Here is a 20,855-nt window from a genome sequence, read left to right as displayed (position 1 = left end):
TCCATTTAGAACCTAGCAAAAATTTGTTGGAACTGTTACTTCAATAATTCCAGCTAAAAAGTTAATCTATATTGTAGTTACTTCGAACTAACTTTTTTGACAACCTGGAATGGAACCTTAAGTATCGTAAGATTGTGTGCCCTTGCTTCAGCAACCAAATATTATGGCCTTATGGGTGTGCTCCACAATCTAATTGTCATTAATTATGATTGATCATTTGCCATTATGTTTGTTCCAAATAACGCAAGATGGCACAAAATTTAGTTCAGTCTTCTTATTGCAACCGCAGAAGGGATTACAGTGCTAGGCAGTTTTGCAATTTATGAACTTCTAAATGGTTACGTTTGTCGTAATCCGCCATTTTAGAATGAAGGCAATAACTAATAATTCGTATCCATTAATGATATTTGACTGCTGGAAAGCATCCTCTATAAAGGAATATGAATGATTGACTGTGAGTTATCTCTGCCAAGCTTAGGGTGGCAAATGAGCTGGCTAAGTGATTACCTCCTCTCAGTCACTTTTTATGAGCTATGGAAAAAATTGTTTTAAACATCTAGAAAGAGAACAGGAATGTAACCCGGATTATTTTTCTATCCTTCATCTAATTTTACATGCTTTTTAGACATATCCTCTATTTATGCAAGGCTAGGTTGAATGCAATCGAATCATTAGAGTACTTCAAACTGTAGTGATTCCAGTATTTGAGCTTTATGAGAAATAATTTTAACTGTAAAATTAATAAAGAAGCTATTCTCTGTCAGAATTGTTTCTTTTTTTACAATTAACACAGCGGCTGAAATAAAACAAGGGGAAGAAAAATATTACTCTGCTGTTGGAACCCAACCCTGAAGTCGCTGATGTGTCTGAACTCAGAACTGGTATTAGTTGGCAAGCTTGACACTATACCCTTTATTGGTGCGGTTTGGTTTAGATGTTGAAGTAAGTCAGACTGAATTGGAAAAGAGCCCTAACAAGGTAGAGAATCAGTTAAAGATGATGACAGAATATGGTTTTGAGATGAACAAAAAGTGTTTCTTAGAGTCTGAAAGCATCTCACTCTCAGTGTTTTAGAATGGCGTGTTTCAGATCAAATATTCCAAAAGGAAACCTAGATTTCATGGACTGTCTAGGTTTATATTTAATCTTTGTGCCCTACCTTACTCTAGTGCAAGTGCAGAAAGGCGTTTATACAAGTCGGGCAGATATTGTCACAGGAATTTCCTGGACGTTTCGACTGTCAGTGCTTTGATGCATACAAAGCAACTTGTGCACCAGTCTTCAGGCTTTGCGCATTCAGGAAACATCCGGCCAGTTCTCCATAATACTCGCAAGAAATGGCTCCCAATGGACGAGGTTCCTACAGAAGCCGGTGAGAAATCGACTTTTATTGATTGTTTAGATGATGGCTAGTTGGTGACATTTATGACTGCCATTTCATTTGTGTTGATCTTTGACATGACTAGCCTAAACAGTACCTAATGATTTTTGTAACTAATGGAGTCAAACAGTTCGTCGTAACGAACTGTAAGTAAGGAGCGACCCGGCTCAATAGTAACCAAAACTCTAAAAAATGGAATTTTGAAACCAATAGAGACATCAAAAGAATCAGATGCTGATTTCAAATATATAAGCTTCATTAAGTTTAGTCCCACCCATCAAAAGTTACGCGCCTGAGAAAATTTGCCAGATTTTCGAAAAAAGGGGGAAACACCCCCTAAAAGATATAGAATCTTAATGAAAATCAAACTATCTGGTTCAGCGTATTAAAGAACCCTGCGATAGAGGTTTTCAAGCTCTTATCTGCAATAACATGGAATTTTGGATTTTTTGTCCGAAGAAGTATCACGGATGCGTGTTTATTTGCTTTTTTTTTTTTTTTTTTCAGGGGTGATCGTACCGACCCAGTGATCCTAGTATATCGTGGGAGGGCTTATTTGAACGGAAATTAAAAGTTCTAGTTCCCTTTTTAAGTGACCAAAAAAATGGAGCGCAACTAGGCCCCCTCCCACGTTCATTTTTTTCAAAGTCACCCAATAAAAAATTTGAGATAGCAATTTTGTTCAGCATGGTCGAAAATATAATTACTATGTCTTTTAGGATGACGTAATCCCCCACAGTCCCCGGGGGAAGGGCGGAAAGTTACGAACTTTACCCAATGTTTAGCCTACATAGGCCTATAGTATTGGTTATTGGGAAGTATACAGACGTTTTCAGGGGGGATTTTTTCTGGTATTGAGGGGGGGGGGGGGGTTGATCTTTACTGCTGTTCTTAATGCATATATTGGCCAAGCCTTCATCATGGCTTTTTCAGGTCAAGTTGGCTGAGTGTTTTTTACCTTTTTGGCAGCTCGGGTTTTTAACAGGCTTTTAAGGCTCAAAAGACAAATTAGACCCACTTGAAATAGCTTTTTTTTAATCAAAAGTTAGATCTGGTAATCAAAAGGTTTTTTTCACTTATACGACACTAGGCTGACTTCGTCAGAAAAAGGTGTAATGAAGATGTGGTCCAACATATGCGTCACCTCATCTGTAGCTTTTAATGACACTTTTAGTAGGCTTTTGAAATGGAGAAAACTTTAATTTTTTTTCACGAGTCGAGGAAATCAGACAAGTTAAGGAAAAAATTTTTGGTAACCATGCCACAACACTATTAAGTATTAATTATTTCTATAAGTAATCGCTTTTTAATATTAATCAGTCAGAATTTGTTTTCAAGAATTCACTTTAGCTCAAAATTCATTGCTCAAAGTAGGCCTTGGTTAGCTTGGGACAATCTTGTTAATTTAAGTAGGCTAGTTGACTTAAAGTTGGTACTGGCGGAAGAATTCGGACTTTTCGTCTTCCTCTGTATTTTAGTGCTTGAAAGGACAAGCCTTCAGCATTATCGGGTAATTAACTATTTAGGGAACCTAATATGCCTAGAAACTTTGTTTTGGGATGAACTCCGAAACCATTTTAGGGAAAATTTGTAGATCAGGGGATTATCATTATCCGCTCAATAAGTGTTTTGAAAGTATCAACGTCCAATAAGTGTCCCATTTCAATTTCTGAAAAAAGAATTGCGACGTTCTAAAAAAACATCAAATGCTAGAAGGCGTTAACAATTTGTTTTTCGACACTAGGACCCGTTTCCCCTCTTACCAGTATCCCCTGCTGTTTGAGTTAAATTTGTTCGTCATAATAACAGCGTTTATGGGTGCTGGCAAGGGGAGGGGAATGCCCCCCCCCTCCTTGAGATTTGGAACTAGAAAGTAAATTATGTGGAAACCAAAGAAAAGAGAGCAGAATAGGGAAAACCATGGAAAAATACTTCTTGCCCCATGATTGGCTGCCTGCCAATAGGTTTTGGCCCTTAATAGGGACAATATAAGTTCTAGCTTGTGACAGAGTGACCCTTTTAAAGTTTTCCACAAACATCTTTCTATAAGATCTGGTTGGAGTAAAAAAAAAAAAAAAAAAAAAAAAAAAAAAAAAAAAAAAAAAAAAATTTAAATTCTTCATAGTAATGAATGGTAAGTAAATAGCGATCCTTATCAATATTAAATAATAATAATAAACAAGTTTTTCTAACTGAAAGTAAGGAGCAACATCAAACTTAAAACAAACAGGAATTACTCCGTATATGAAAGGGGCTGTCCCCTCTTCAACGCCTCGCTCTTTCCGCTTAAGTTTGACTCTGTCTGACAACTCTACATTTTGTAACAATAAAAAACTTTAGCGTAAAGAGCGGGGCGTTGAGGTGGGGACAGCCCCTTTCATATACGGAATAACTTCTGTTACTCAAAAATAAAATTCCCTGGCCCTCAACCACCACTGCTATTCTGGCGTCGGCCCCCCCCCCCCGAAAATTTTCCGCTGGTGCCCTTGACAGCGTTCCAGTAATTTGGCGTTTTTCTTATTGCCATTATTGTTATTGCCTGTTTTGCTTTCTCTGATGAACATTGGTGTCGATAACTCTAAATTAAAAGGTTATATGGTTATGCTTTTGAAAGTAACTCAAGTTCAAAAGTGGAATTTAAGACGTCTTGTTTCACATAAAAAATGTTTCGAGGGGATTTGAAATAAATATCCTACTATATACGGTATTAATTTTCTAATTGGTCATTTCTAATTTTCTAATTGCTTCATTTTCAAGAAAAAAAACGAAAAATACTAACAATCACGCTGAATGCTTTTTCTCTTATTAAACTAAGTTCGATTAGGTTTTTATACTAAATTCCTATTAAAATTAGGTTTTTATTGCAAGGGGGAGAGCTTCAGTCACCGATCACGAAATCTTCTATTTTAAATAAAGCATTTTATTGTAAGTCTTATTTTATTTATATATTAATTAAAAAACCGATTCCGCAAAAGACCTTTTGCAAAGAAAAGTAAAGAGCTACATTAAACCAAAGGTAAGGAAAAACAAAATCAAATAATTCTTCAAGCGTAAAACTGCCCTAAATCAATACCAATAAATACATGAAACCCAAAACAAACAGATACTACAATAAATAATCGAGTCAAGCTCAAACCGAGCAGAAACTAAAAGGAGTTGGGCTGATTTCTCCCGTACCTTCTTAAGGTCAGAAATTAATTTGTATTTTACTGAAAACAATCCTTACTTTGAGTTGTCTGTTTCTGTTATCACAATCATAACCACGATTACTGAAAAAATAATGAATGTGGATTGACTGTTTAATACATATGCTGGTATTTATTCCTGAAAGTCTTAATAGTATTGGATTTATTAAAGATAAAAAAGAGAAAACATTTAAAATGGGTTTTATATTCAGTAAAGTACAAATTATGATCTGGTCTTTAGAAGGTATAAGGGGCATCAGTCCAGTTCCTCGTGTTTTCTGTTCGCTCTGAGTTTATGCCTGAAGGATTATTTGACTTTATTTCTGCTCACCTTCGGTTTAATGTAGCTCTACTTTTTTTGTAAAACTTCTTTTTTGGAAAAAGTTTTCCAAAATTTGATTTCTGTTCGTTTTTTATTGACACAGTCTTGTTCATTGGTAAAGAAAATAATATTTTAAATCTTTCCGGTTTTTCTCTATAAGAATGCATATTTTGGCTTACTTTTTATATATTGGACAAACATTTTCAACTATTTTTAATAGTATATGCCTTTTTGAATTCTTTTTAAATCCTTTTTGTCATCCTCTGACAGTTCCAACTTAATACCCTAAATCATTCCTGAAATGTGCCCTTTTTTTTACCTACATGCATATAGTTTGTTTTGATTTAGTTCAATACTCCCCTCAATATTCTCTGAAAGCTTCATCCGAATGCACTCGGCCTTTTTGAACACCACAGGTCAAGGATGCCCTCATTTCCTGATGATAAATTCTATATGTAAACAAACTAACTGTCCATGTCCCAAGGACTGTTGGGAGGGGGGTTGCTATCCCTAGGGACATAGTGTGAGACCTTTCAACTACACTAAACAATATTGCTATCTCAAAATTTTGATTGAATGTCTTTGGAGGAAAAGATTTGTAGGAGGGGGGGGGGCTAGTTGTCCTCCAATCACCTCTGGATTTTATGAAGAGCACTAGAACATCGAAATTCCAATCGAATGAGCCCCTTCCGAAGTTTTTATGACAATTCCTTCAAGTTGAAATGCCGTGGTAAAAAAAGGAATAAATCGTGCCCACTTCACTCTTTATTTAGACAGCGCCATTGCGCTGCCTATGATGTTCTTTGCTGAGCCCTTCGATATAGAGCCGAAATATTCATTTAAGGTTTCAAAATATTCACCGTCTTAGATTGATTGTTTTACCTTTTGTTTTTTTTTTTTTACTTCAGTCCCCCTCCCTCAAAAGACAAAGAATGTTCAAATAATGCACCAATTTCTGATATTTGGAATACTACGACGTTTTTTCCACCATATTTCCCCTGGAAATTTTCGAAGCCCTACTCCCCCCCCCCCCCCGACCTGTACACCCATGTGTTTTAACTGTATTTGTCCTTGAGTGGTTATGGCTGTTTTAAAAGACAATGTATTTGAACAAAAAAAACAGAAAATTATTTATTATCTCAAACTCTGTCTTCACTCGTTCCCTTGATGTCTGTCTTGTTTAAATTTTGAGTCTCGATGTGAAGACCTCTATTCGTTTATATAGAACTTTGTTTTTCTTTCATTATCTTTGACATTTTGATACGCATTGTGATATCAGAATAAAATAAGACCCAAATCAATTACTGTCTAAAAACAGGGTAAAAAAAGAGTAAAGGATGGTTTTATTTGTACTGGTTGGAAAAACTGGCTCACATGGTCTTCTTGTAAGAATGAAGTATTGTTACAATTTCCTTGCGTAAAGCCTTGATCTATCAATGCACTCTATATTAGATTTTATTTATAGCTTCTTCAAAATGTCGCATCACTATTGTCTTGGCTAATTTTATCAATGTGGCATTGACCTATAGCCATCTGATGTCTGGGGTCCACTGAAGCTAATATGCTGCACTATTCGCTAGGTATATAACGCTTATTTCAAAACGATCATGGTGTGAACGGCGAGTAAATATCGGTATAACCAGATAGTAATCAGAACTCTAAAGCGGAAGTATATTGGATCAAAATAATCTACTTTTTGTGCTGATCCCATGTATGTAAAATTCTTGAAGCGTAAATTTACAATTAAAAGTTATTAGCCTTAAGAAATGTGCATAGTTTTTTTTTAGATAGAAAAGTCCATCATAAAAAAATCAATTTTGGATAAAAATTACACCGTAGGCTACCATTTGACACCTAACAATTCTTGAGCAGAAGCTTCGAGACCCTATCTACAAAAATCCAAAGTTTCGTACTTCCACAAAAAGAACGGTCACAGGTGCGTGTTTATTTTCATATTTCGCTATTTTTCCCCTATGAGTAATTATATCGGATAATAGGTCATAGAATATCAAAACAGGGCTCATTCAGGACTATTAAGAGTTGTGCTGCAGCGCAGTGATGAATATGACCAACATGTTATCGACCGAAAACTCTTGAGATATTCAATTAGTTTAGAACCATCTAACATCTGTTTAGTATAAACTCCTAGTTCTAGAGACCATACTACCGTTTGGTAGCACAACGCAAGTAGCAGTAGGTGCTATAAGCAACGATAGTCATTATAAGTTCTTTATGACTGTTAAAAAGGAGTAAGATATGTGGCTGCTTCCATAATTTTTTAAAATAGGGTGGGGGGGGGCAAGCCTGTACAAATTTTCCAGGCAAGGATTTAAAAACTATTGAACAAAGTATCACAAAAGTAGCAAAATTTGCTTATAGCTCTTTTTTCCTAGTTGTTGGTTGTTTAGGATTGCAAGGGAGATGGGGAAGGGGGGGGGGGAGCTGGCCGGTTTGTCTACCTATCTTCTGGGTGTTTACAGTAAGACAGTTTTTAAGGCCGTTATTTCTATGCCTTTTGTTACTAAATTTTGATACATAGGCTTTGTTCAGGCAACGGCATCTATTTCATAACTTCTTGCGTTTCACTGATTTTGAGGGTTTTCGATTTCTCATCTGCTGTAATTGTTTCGCAAGGCAATTAATTGAGAATACTATATAATAAGTGTTCCAAATTCCATAGAAATTTTAAGATAATTTTTTCCTTCTATGGTCTTAAGTATATTTTCTGTCCTGAAGTTAAAAACTATTTTTACACACATATTAATGGAAACGCATGCCATTTCTTTTTATTTTTTAAGAAAGTTTAAAACTAAAAAGAAAGGAGTGTGGTTTTTACTTTTTTTTTTTAAGGGAAATTTTTATACCTGATCTCCAGAATGTTTTAATTGAAATTTCTTATTGGCATTATATTAAGCGCAATTGACTTGTAATGGATATCGTTAGGACATATGCGACTGCTGTGCTGTAATGAATAGATGCTGTTACTGATATAAAAAAAAATGATATTATTCACTTTTAACATCAGTAACAGCATTCATATGTACCCTAGAGTCCTGTACCGATCCCGTCAATTATCGATTTATAATAACATATTTAATAAGTCTGGCTGTCATTACCATCACGAGAATACCATGTTAACTTGCGGGTCATTTTGAGACAAAATAATGTTTTGTTGCAACTAGATTATTACACCTACAAAATTTAGTGATATATTACCATTGTTGTTTTCCTTCCCTACGCCAAATTTACCTAAGCTGGGGTACCATTGACCTCTATTTGTTCCAACCTCAGCGTCAAGTTCCCTAATAGAAATAACCTATTCCTACCTGGGATCTTGTCTATTTTTCTTTTACTTGTATGAACAACTTATTTGAGTCACTACTGTCCTCGTCAGTCGATTCTACTTGGGCATATACCAATACGACTGATACCTTGCTGTTTTTGGTCATAAAATGAACAACTAGAATTCTTCTATTGATACCCCCCCCCCCAACCTAAGCAACACTTAGACATTTCCTTGTTTGTCATGAGCCCCTACTACCTGCCTATGTACCCAGTCATTCCTACTGGGAATAAATAAATTCTACATCACCCAATTTACTGATATCCGGGAGATGAGTTTCTGAAACTCTTTTTTTTAAATCACAAATCGACTATAATATTGAAAATATACAAAATTCTTTTCTAATGCATATTTTAAATTATTTTTCTTTTCTTTCTTTTATCCAGCGACATTCGATCCTCCTTTCCTCGTTTCCTCTTCTTTTTCGTTGTTAATGATGATGATGGTTTCTGAAACTCGTAATAAGTTTAATTAAAAATTTTTGCCTTCGTATGTAGGAATGCCAATATGCTTTATGTTTAACACTTGAATTTACTCTTTTGTGATTGAAAAGTATGTTTTGCTTATTCGTCTAGTGAAATTATAGTCCTTTATCCCTTTACTGAAGATGTAATCTTCAGTACGATTACATCTTCATAAGATTTATCCCTTTATCCCTTACTGAAGAAGTAATAAAGGCAAATACAGATTACGGGTAGGTCTGTATATCGTATACTTGGTATAGTTGGTAAATGTGGTTACTTCCCTGCCAATCGCCATCGTGAAAACAATCATGTGATATAATACAGCGGGGGTCCGATGCCAAAACGCAAGCGAGCATTTTTCATTAATGAGATTGCATACAATCAGGAGGTTTAATTAAAAGGTTACAAATTCAATTTTTAGCAAGTATACCCTCTTTTATGTCTTATCTAAAAGAGTATGCTAGTTTTTTTTTTTTTTTATGTCTTTCGTCGGAGAGGCTCTTTGACTAGTTTTGAAGATTTGACGCATCCAACCATCTCCCTTTTTTTTTTGGATTCACTTCTCTAAATTGGAATTTAGTCGCGTTTTTAAGATCTACAACAACTACTACTACTACAAGAGCTACTTACTACATAACGAGAGAGAATTTGAGGGTGTTTACTACTCCGACGTATAATGTGTGATTCAAGTTTGGGGTTGTTTCTTATTTAACGTTTTACATAAGCTAAAAAGCAAGACTATCGTAAACTATAAATAGAAGCAAAACTGTAGAAAATGGAGAAAGAAAAAGAAAAGCAAAGCTGTAGAAAAAAAGAAAGAGAAAGTCAGGAAGTGATATAAATAAAGCCATTAAAGTAGCGATTTAATGTAATCCATGGTGGTAAAAAATAAGAAAAATATCTCAATATTAAAAAAAAAATATCCAACCAAGTGTTCGAATTTTGCTAATTCTGTCTTTTTTGGTTGAACGGGAAAGAATATTACTCATTAAGAAAACTCTGACTTCAAACTTTGGCTTCTCTCTTTTTTTTTGTTTACTTCGAAACTGTCCCCGAAGTTGAAAATATTGAATTCAGCTTCTGCTTGGGATTTAAGTATTAAATGGCATAACCGAGATGTCTATTATTTGTTATGAATTTTGTTTTGCGAATTCAGTGTTTTACTGTTTATTTTTTTTTTAATCCAATTTAGCACTAAGATGCAAGGCCGTATCCAGGGGGGGGGGGTTACCCGTTTTGAACCCCCCCCCCTCCCCCGAAATTTTTGACCGAGTCGAAAATTAGTAAAACCTTGGTAAAAATTAGTCGAAAACCGAGTCGAAAATTAGTTAAACCCCCCCCCCCCCGAACAAAAACCCTGGATCCGCTCTTGCCAAGATGGTATATTTAGTAGTCTGTTTTTTGTGTGTTAATTTTTTGTCTATTATTCTGTCTTCTTTTTCTTATCTATTTTGTTTGCCTTGGTAGTCAATAATTGACTTATTTTATCGAAATACTTTTTTTTTATGAGTTTAATTGCTCAATGAATTTATTCAAGTTATTATTGATACGGTTTCCATTTAAGACCTTAAAATAGTTTTAAACGAAGACAATTGAAGTCCCTTCTAACTCAAACATCGTTGTCTTAGCCATTCATGAAATAATATTTTTGAACCCAAGACACAAGTCGGAAATGCAAATCACTTTCTGAATGTTGGCAATGAATTGCTTTCTCAGCAACAACAATATTTAGCGACATTGACGTGATTATCTTCTTTACTTATTATTTGTATGAAATATGAAAAGTTGTAATGTGTAAATATTATCGCAAATTTTTATCTTTAATTGTTTTCAAAAGTGATTATCGCTACTTTCAATACGTCAAGGGACGTTAATTTTGGCTTCTCTTGTCTGTCCCACTCTCATAATTTGGGCGCAAACTCGGTAACTGGGGGAAGTGTCTCCGTTCTAAGGCTTCTTGGGAATTTCTGTCCTCAGTTCTTTTGTCCTGGTTATAATGAGCAATTGGTTTTGAGATATCTAAGGTGTCATTTGGATTATTTTTAAAGGTAGGAGTTATTGCTTGGGACGGACTACTTAAATATGGAATTTAAAAAAAATGTGAAACCGATACATTTGGGGAAATTAGAATTCACACTTTTCGCTTTCAAGTTTCGAGCAAATCTCCAAAAGAAGACTGGGTTCCTATGTATTTTGCAATCATTTGATTTCAAAGCCTAAATAACCCAAGATTGATCGAGTTTCGTATCTTTATTTGAGAGGTTTCAGGAATAACCTTTTATCTTATTTCGCTGATATTTTTGTAGGTATCTTTAAATGAGGGTGCCGATAATTTAGTCGATATCAAACTCTTATACTTTTGGGCAATAAAGTTGAAACATTATTTTTGGAACGTATCTTGTGTGCGTAGGCCATATTTAAAAAAAAGAAAATATATATTTTTTTTCTTTAATTGAATTTTCTTCTGTTATAAAGGTTTTCTTCTATTTTTTCAAATTCGTTCAGTGTGAGAAATAATTTGGACCATGCGTATTTTGGATACCGCATTTTCAATTCAACATTACAAAGTTGCCTGATGATAACGTCGGCTCAAGGAATGTATTATTCCAGAAATCTTTTATTTTATCAAATCTCCTACAATAAAAGCTGTGGAATAACTCAAATCAACCCCTAACCTACCCAAAAAAGCCTTGTATATGTTAATTTTAGGTGAATAGGAGCTCTGAATATTTTATGTTGAAAGCAAATTGCCGACCATTCTCACGTAGTTCTCATCAAAATTGTGAATTTCACTTTTGATTCCAATCGACTTACTTCAAACATCTATTTTCATTGCCGTGGGCCAAACTGTCTCTATCTCCTTACAATAAGTAATATCAGACACAGGCAAAAAGCCACCAACAAATTGAGGGTATAGTTCCAATCTCATTAAGTCCATAAAACAAACAATGAAGGAAATTTAGAAATAATATTTGTGTTTAGCAAGTCGCCCTTTGCGTATAGTAACTGTACATTTCAACAGGACTCGTTTCAGCATTGAAAATGATTTTATAGTCATAAGCAGAATATAGATTTCGCTTTTATATAGTAACGTATGCCTTTCCTGGTTAAAATGAAGTAAGCCAAATTCCCTCAAGCCTGCTAAACTTTATGCTAACATTTAACTTCTTTTTTTTTCTCGATGCCTTAATGGTCCATACAATTTGAATGAAAATAATACAATTCGAATGAAAATAATACAATTTTCAGTCTAAATGTTTTGAAAGACAATTTGTAAAATAGCTGTGTTCTAAGGTGCTTTTGGGAAACTAATCAAACTTCAGCGTAAAAACATGGAGACTGAGAGGTTGGCAGGCCTCCTCTTATATATTTAGAACAGCTTCTGTTCATTTAAACGTTAAAGTCGATCTTTTCTATCGTTTGAAAATAACTTGTTTTTCCTTTTTTTATTAGTAAATAGCGTGTCTTTTTTCCCTCTGTCTCACCAGTGCTGGTGGATCGCTAGGTGGCTCTATGGTGATCATTATGTATTAATTCAAATTAGGTTTTTTTTATGTACTTTTATAATCTCAGACTGACAGCGTTAGGACTAAATGCCATATGGCGCGAACAACGGCAATTTTGCCATGTCAGAATTTATGAGACTTCCTCTGACTAAAAAAATATAGAGCTTCTCAAAAAGAAATTCTTTTATATTAATACAAGTTCAACAAGTCAACTAGGCATTGTGCTAAATCCTGATCTGGCGTATATGACTGTGCCTTGTTACTTCCTAAACAATGGAACTATGGGCTTCGACAACAAGGGTTCAGCATCTATATAGACGGCGAATAAGTCAGGCATGTTAGAGTCCGCTGATTCATCTTGTCATTAGTTCATTTGACTTACACTCTACCAGGCCTGTGCAGGTAAATACTGCTTTAGAGTACCATTTCTGGGGTCGATGGGGCTAGGAGGCTGGTTTGATGCTCTTTTCATCGGCCAAATAAGGGAATTGTTTGATCTTGAAAGAATTCTTGATGTGTAGATTTCCAATCTTCTTGGCTCCTAAACTTAGCTACACATACCACCTCCATGCTCTTCTCTGTTATTAAGAGTAAGTGCTGCTCTGGCTGAATAGGTATCAAATTACTTGGTTTTATAAGCACGGCACAATAATCTTAGAGATTTACTGCTGGATTGGTTGACCAAAAAACAAACTATGTAATAACATCACCCAGCCACGTAAATTCAGGAAATCCTTTCAGGGAGAGGGGATCCATATTTCGAGGACGATAAGCCATTTAACCCAAATATGTACAAAAAGGAAAGTATTTCAGAACGTGAAAAATATTTCACGTGAGATTTACTTGTACTTGCAGAAGGATCAGGCGTTTATCGCCTCACCTGGCATCTGAAATTCAGATGTTTCGCAGGAATTTGTTTTAGAAAGTACATTTTTCTAGAAAGTGCAAACTGATCGTCAGTTAAGAGGATTATATGGGAGATTAGATTTAAATGTACTTTTATTGTACACCATTCCCTAATATATCTTCTAAATATATAGATAAAATATTTAGATAAAAGAAATAATTGTGTTGGAAGAATTCCCTGTTTTTTAGAAAGTGAAAATGGCCATTCAGTCTTGGAAAGTTGATGATTACCTTCATCTCCGCCCTATAAGCGAGGGCAAAAACTAGGCCTATATATAAGCATTTGAATGTTTGTATTATATTTACATGAGAAACTTAAACGAACTTATAACGAATATTTTTTTTTGTTTAAAATTGGTAGAAATTACCCTTAGTAGAAGTTTCCTTGCCCTTTCCCTTTCGCCAATGAAGTGAGTTTGAGCTTTACTGAAAACTCACCTTAATAAAACAAATGATCATTTGGTCATTACAAGTATTTTATCGATTTTCAAAAAATGTAATTATTATGTTTTCCGCATTATGGTGGTGACGAGACTCTCCTTCTAAATTGAAGGATGTGATATCAGGCTACTCTGCAGTAATTATATCACCCAACTATTATTGTTCTAATGATTTTATCCTGTGATCTCTGCTTGGAAATACGGACCTGGGGTTCCATCCCAGATACCGCAAGGTTTAGCGACAGACTTGCTACCTGTTCCTACGAAAAAAGGCCCGGCAACTGAAACCTCGACAAATGACAACAGTTTAATGCTACGAGTGGCTGATGGACATACATTTCATCCTCAGTTATACCTTGGAATAGTTTATTCCTTTTTTCTTATTAAAAAAGCGTTGGGTGTACACACTTTACAATTTAGGGGTGCTGGTGTTCATCTTTTGCTGTTTAAGGGGGGCTCTCATCTCTGTTACCTAAAAAAGTGAGTTTGTATCATAGATCACAGATTTCTGAATGAACAGATTTCTTTGCTAAGGGAGTGTCCTGTCACCCTTATCTTGTGTGCAAGCATCTGTCAACTATGCCAAATATTCACACCTGTACGCAGCCGGTTTTACTTTCGCTTATCCGATAGCATCATTTTCGCCGCCTTTGTTGTATGAATTGTTAGATTTCCCGGATAGACTTGCTTAATGTCTATCGCCTGTCATTGTTTCCGTGTCGCTTTGACACTTTCTGTTCTAAATCTGTTGTTTATACGGTTTCAAAGTATTTTTAACATAAGCATTTATGTTGATTGGGTTTATCAGAGCATCTCAAATTTAGAGGAAAATGTGTTGTGGCTTTTATTGTGACATACATTATCCTTTTAATTAATTTACTGGAACAAATTAAATATTTCTTGATTAAAATATATATCAAGTAGGCGTGTAGAAGGAAGTGGATTCTGTGTCCTCTCCCTAAATAATGTTACTCTTGGAATTCCTCCTAGAATTACAGCGTTATTCTCCTGTGTTTGCTGTCTGATGGAGTTGCCCCTCACCCGGAAATATTTATGTATACATCATAAAACTAAGGTTGGCGGCCGACTACGGTGGTAAGTAAAATCTAGAAGGCAATGAACCACAAAAGATGCTCAGATATTTTAGCTAACGAGCTCTTAAATTCTTAAACAGGATCTTTGGTGGAAATGAAATACTCTCTGTGAAACATGTGCTTATGTTTTTTTGTAGATTTGTATTTAGGAAATTCACACTGTGATCTTACTGATTTACAATGACTAGCACAGTACAATTTAGGACCGTTCCCTAAATAAACTATCAGGAAGTCCTTAAGAAAGCAGATTGTGTGCTATGAACAATCCACCTGCATCAATTGCCGAAAGAGACAAGTCATTTTTAGAACAAATTGCAGATTTAACTCATCCATGTGCTCACCTATCTCAATGAGTGACTTTATCTTTATTTATATTTGTGTTACTATTTGCCTTTTAATTCTTTTTTCCCTTTTATTTTATATTGAACCGTCATTTCCACAAGCCTTCTGTTATTACGCTGCGTTATAAAAAATCGTATTGAAGCGAAATGATCGACCATGAAGTTCTGACTGGATCAGGAATCCTTATAATTCATTTCTGGCGGAGACCAAACAAGCTTCGTGAAATGCTTATTTAGTATATTTTCATTTAGGCCAACCGGGGGGCACATATTGTCTTTTGATTTAGCTCAACATCCGCCTCAATATTCCCTGAAAATTCAACTTCGCTCCTTTAGCTGTTCCTGGGATATTGCAGATACGGCCTTTTGAGAGTCTCGGCACACATATCTATGATTCAGTTCTACATCCCCCTCAACATTCCATGAAAGTTTCAGCTTAATATCTTTAGCCATTCCTGAGAAATTTTAGGTACGCTCTTTTGACGATCTGGAAACACATGGTGTCTTGGTTTAATTTAACATCCCCCTCAGCATTCCCTGAAAGTTTCAACTTTAATATCCTTAGCTGTTCCTGAGATTCTTCAAATACGTCCTTTTGACAACCTGGATGCAAATAGTGTATTTTTATTTAATTCGACATCCCTATCAACATTCTCTGAAAGTTTCAACTTAACACCCTTCGCTGTTCCTGAGAAATTGCGAGAGCTTGGATGTACATACAGTGTCTATTGATTTAGTTCAATATTCCCTGAAAGTTTCAACTTAATGCCCTTAACTTTTTCTAAGATGCTGTAGATACGCCGTTTTGACATCCTGGATGTACATAGTGTGTTTTAATTTAATTTAATACAGCCCTCCACATTTTCTGAATGTTTAAAATTAACACCCTAGTCATTCCTGAAATATTTCAGATATTCCGTTTTGACATCCTGTATACACATAGCGTTTTTTAATCTAGTTCAGTTTTCCCCTTAACATTCCCTGAATTTTCAACTCAAAGCCCTTAGCCCTTCCTGAGATATTGCAAATACGCGCTTCCGACAACCTAAATACAGATAGTGTCTTTTGATTTAGTTCAACATCCCCAACAACCTGCCGTATAGGGTTAACCCTAATACCCGTAGTTTTTCCAGAGATTTTGCAGATACGTATTTTTGGGAATATGGATACACAGCTTATTTTCATTTAGTTCGACCTCACCCCAACATTCCGTGAAAGATTCAGCTTAATACCCTTAGCCGTTTGTTAGCAATTGCTGGTACGCCATCTTGAGCAGATCCGCTCGAAATACTTAAGGTTGTGCTTGCGTGTACGTTTGACCTGTTTATGCGAGAAACAACAATTTCAATTCTCGAATTCAAGAACATTGTTTTTGAAAGAATGGGAACAAGAAAAAGAGACAGAAGAGTTCATTCTCAGGGCGGCGAAAGAAGAAACTTGTTCAGAAATCATAAAATATCCTGAAAAATATTGAAACACCAGATTTCCTTTGTAAATTCTGACAATAAACAGTGTGCTCTTATGTCGTGGTTAAATATTCGAAACAATTGAAGCTCTAATTCGTCTTAGGCTTGTAATCTGGGTTTCAAGCATGTATTTGAGGAGCATTTCTTTGAAGGTTTTACCTTTGAAACAGTTCATAAAACAGTGTTTGTTTGCTGAAGCCATTTTATTGCTTTTTTATTGTTGCGGAATGACAATGGTAGATTTACGAGGAACTGTGCTTCTTTGAATGCTAGATAATTTCGTAGGTATCTGACAGTGATCTGAGGAAGCTAGACCGCGTTTATCTCGTGGGAGGCTTTGTTTAGTCCACTAGGGAAATGAATTTCCCTTATGATCATTGACCAGTACATCTATTTGCAACAATTCTTTGCCAGTAAATAAACCTGGTATGCTGGTTCCACTTTCTGCTTTAATTATTTTGAAACGAGTCATAAAAAGGTGATTTACATTCTAAGTGTACAGCCAGGGTCTTGTGGAAAGATTTATTTTGTATAATGCATCTTCTCAGCAAGAATAGCGTTTTGTGGAACATTTATTTGTTACTTTAAGGTTTGCACATTACCCAGGGATAGTATAAAGGAACAAAAATATGCTCAGAAACTGTTGAAATACGAGCCCCTCGTCGGTCATTAAAGCTTAAAATAATATAAGCTTTTATTTCAAAAATGAAAAGAAATTTCGATAATTTTTCTTCCTTTTTTACATGGTAGCCGTTCTGAAGCCAAATTACGTTTATTTTCCATGTTTTTGGTAGATCTTGAAATAATCCTGCTGATAAGATTAAAATACTGGAAGCCAACTTTAGAGCATTGTGTATAAGCCGAAGTTTTAGCAACAAAAGGAAGGAAATAGCGACGAAGACCACACTGCCTTTCCATCATAAACAACAAATAACAAGCAGAACAATTGGGATTTTTCCCCCGTAAGACAGTGGAATTTCAAAATTTGAATGAATATTTCGACCCTATGTCCAAGGGCCGCCATCAGCATAACACAAATAAAAGTATAAAAGAAGCTTACGTTAAAATACGACGATTAAAAGTAAAAAAAAACAAACAAGCAGTACTACAATCTTTATTTCAACGAAGTTCAACCAGGACTCGTTAATACTAACTAGGATGCTAGGACCGTTCTCATTTTTTTTTCTTTTTCAATGGTCATATTTTAATATAAGTTTCTTTTATATGTTTATATGTATTATGCTGAGGATGGCCCTTGGACATAGGGTCGAAATATTCATTTAATATTTGGAATTCCACTGTCTTACGGAACAAATTTCGTATTGTTCTACGTTATTTGTTGTTTAATAATAGGACGATGGAACTTTTCTTTGGGCCTGCTTTTATTGGAACCTGCTACACTTTTAATCTTAAGAAATTCTATCAATCAGAATATTTTACTACATATTTAATGAAGTATTATTCTTGTTCTAGGTAATATACTAAGTCTTCGATCCCTCTAAAATAGTCTGACACGCCCATGTAATATATTAACGTAAAATCCCGCTTATTTCTTGAAGTGTAATTTTAGGCTTGACTTGTATATGATTTTCAACAATTAATTGAAATAATGAATTACTTTTGAAGGTACGTGTCCATTATTCAGAAAACACCCAAGTTGATTCAATTTACAGGTACACGGGTCGAAATTAATGAGACGCTTGGGAGATAGGTAGGATATATATAATTTGGGCTGTATATTTGCACATCAGGGGGGGGGGCGGGTATTGTCTGATTTTGCAAATCCAAATTCTTGGTGTTTTCTGAATAATGGACAAGTACCCTTTTGAATTTTGTTTGGCGAAGTATGTGCACATAAATACACGTTTTGTGAAGAGTCAAGTTTTCTGTCTTTTTTTTATGGCCTTAAAATATGTCATGGATGGTCGCAAAAACATAGAAGACTCGTTCGATTGTCAATAGAACGTTCTAGCGTCTTAATCTAGATCTAAAACCAAACAAAGGGGCAATCAGACACCAATTCAATGTTGCATGGGTACTTATGTATTAAATGTACTCTTTTGGAAACCAATCGAGAAAAACCCGCCCATTCAAGAGACCGCTATAGAGTAATGCAATGCAAGGTGTGGTTTTCATTGCGTTAACGATGTTTAAACTGTTGATTTTGGGGTTTAAGGGGGGGGGGTACCTAGGTTAGGTTGGGTTACGTATTTAATATATGCTCTGCTTTACCCCCCCCCCCCCCTAATTTGCAAATATATAGCCCAAATTTTTTTCTAAACTATTATATATTCATCCTATTGTATTTTATTTCATTAGCATTAACCAAACTTGACTTCTTTAGCAGTATATTTAAGAGTACGTTTAATACATAAGTACTGTTGCACGTATCACCGGTGCCCCGCAGCTGTACATATAATCGGACTGAGATTTTAAGATATCCATTCTAACTAAAATGGTAGAAAGTTCCAAAATATATGCTACTATGGGTGGCATGGCCCCAGAAGCTCCAGAAGCAAGGCCCCAAATACTACAAATGGTGTATTGGTGTATAAGAACAGCATTCATGGATACATTTCAGAGAAAATTGCTCAGACTCCGCCAGGCTGAAATCAGAATCTTGTAAGGCTTTACAATATGTAAGGTTAAGGGGCTCAAAGCGAGTCTTTGGGCTATTGTCCCCTCTAGATCCCCCTTCCTACTGAAGTTTGCATATGTGGGCATTTCACTCTTAGGAGGACAATATAGGGAATGTCCTGAATGGTTAAGTGTTAATGATTAAAAATCATTAATATGGTACGTCTGTCTAAATCGCAACTCCAAAAACTTATCTCTCAAATAGTGTTGTATTTCCACCAAAAACGGTATTCAAGGGATTTAGTTAATTATCATTTTAGTTTTAGTTATGCATGTGCCCCATTTTAATGTATTCCTTTTAAATGTATAGAAAATCAGTTGGCCAAATTAAACCTTGAATTCAAGCTATGTACTTAGTTTCTAGTAAAGCGCAAATGACGGCTATGGAAGGGGGCAGTACAGAATTTATTTGTTCCCAAAATATATCGATCTAAATAAATACTACAGTTAATTTGGTTTTATTATTTAAATCTTAAATTTACTATTTAAATTTACTGTTTTTTTAAGTTTCACTATTTTACGCTCATTTTTAGTATTTTCCGCCTTTTAAATCAATTCCTTTCAATTATATAAGCAAATTAATCGGCTAAATAAAACTTTTGGTTAAAGTAATCTATTTATCTTTCAGTAAATCACAAATGGCACTCTAGGCTCTACGTAAGTTTTAAAGGCTGCAACACTTTCCCTTATTGTAACTTCTGTGTCTTTTAAGTTTGGCTTCTTCGTTCAATGTAATTTCTGATCCTTTTCCCCTAGCGTAGGGATCTATACCTGTAATAGTTTGTATTTTGTTTATAATGTAAATAAAAGTAAAAAAAGTCGAAAAAAGTCATGATAGGCTTTTTACGTGTATTTTAGTATCTGCTCATTTTACGTTTGATCCGTTGTATAAACTTTTTTTTGTTTTGAGTATAATTTTGCTCATTACTTTTCATAAAAAAAGATTTGCCTTCATTTAATTTTATGTTCCCAGTGAAATAGTATATTTTGTGACCTACTTATAGCTGAAGCTTGAAAACAAAAGGACAAGATACATATAGTCCAGTAAAACTACGAAAAAAAAATCCGAACCTTGGCATTTGAGCAACAGATTTTTTTGGGACCAAAATGTTTAGAAAAAATCGCTTAATAATATATCCAAAATCGGCCATGCAAAAATCAGCCCAAATTGGCCGTGCAAAAATAATTTTTTTTGCACGGGGACAAGGGGCTGTGCAGAATTTAAATTTCTGCAGTATTTTCTGGATTGAAAGGTCGTTTCCTATTAATTCAAGTCTGAGGAGAGCGAAAATGACATCAGAATTGAAAAATTCCATCACTTAGTGCCCCATTTCCATCCCAGGCGAGGACAGAAGGGGTAAAAATACCATTTGTGGCATTATAATAATATAATACATAATTGAAAAAAAAATGGGGAGGTGTGATACTAAGTGATGGAATTTTTCAATTCCGCTGTCATTCTCGGTCTCTGCGGAATTGAATTAATAGAAAACAAAGTTCGAATCGAGAAAATATTGCAGAAATTTAATTTCGAAAATCCCTTTCCCTTTTTTTCTCCCTCTTTTCCCTGAAAGGGGTATTTCTGCACCGTCAAAGCCTTATTTTTACTGGACTAATATAGTATATTGTTGGATACAATAGTATCAGATCTGTCCATTCATCGAGCCATAATTACAGTCTGGGTTTTTATAATAATCTAAACGTGTTAAGAAATTAAAAAAAAATGATATTTTCAAATGTTTTGTTACCTTTTCTGCGTATTTTTCAATA

At 35.0% G+C, this 20,855-nt stretch overlaps 1 protein-coding gene across 4 annotated transcripts in view; it reads left to right on the top strand.

The window, feature by feature from the left end:
• The window catches only part of mub (poly(rC)-binding protein mub), a 212,067-nt gene that overhangs the window by 19,667 nt on the left and 171,545 nt on the right, over window positions 1-20,855 (top strand). For 3 of the 4 annotated variants that reach the window (XM_089094592.1, XM_089094591.1, XM_089094589.1), the window contains exon 1: window positions 10,681-10,743. The exons of the other annotated variant lie outside the window; for it this stretch is intronic. The gene's annotated coding sequence lies outside the window, so the exon portion shown is untranslated. Of the gene's footprint in view, window positions 1-10,680; window positions 10,744-20,855 lie in introns of those variants that run through there. 4 annotated transcript variants of the gene reach the window in all.

The sequence above is a fragment of the Artemia sp. Qi Xiang Cuo genome, chromosome 9 (genome assembly GCF_049724085.1).
Source record: "Artemia sp. Qi Xiang Cuo chromosome 9, ASM4972408v1, whole genome shotgun sequence".
NCBI classification, from domain to species: Eukaryota; Metazoa; Arthropoda; class Branchiopoda; order Anostraca; family Artemiidae; genus Artemia; species Artemia sp. Qi Xiang Cuo.
Note: the sequence above shows the minus strand (reverse complement) of the source record. Positions and strands in the feature narration are given on the sequence as shown.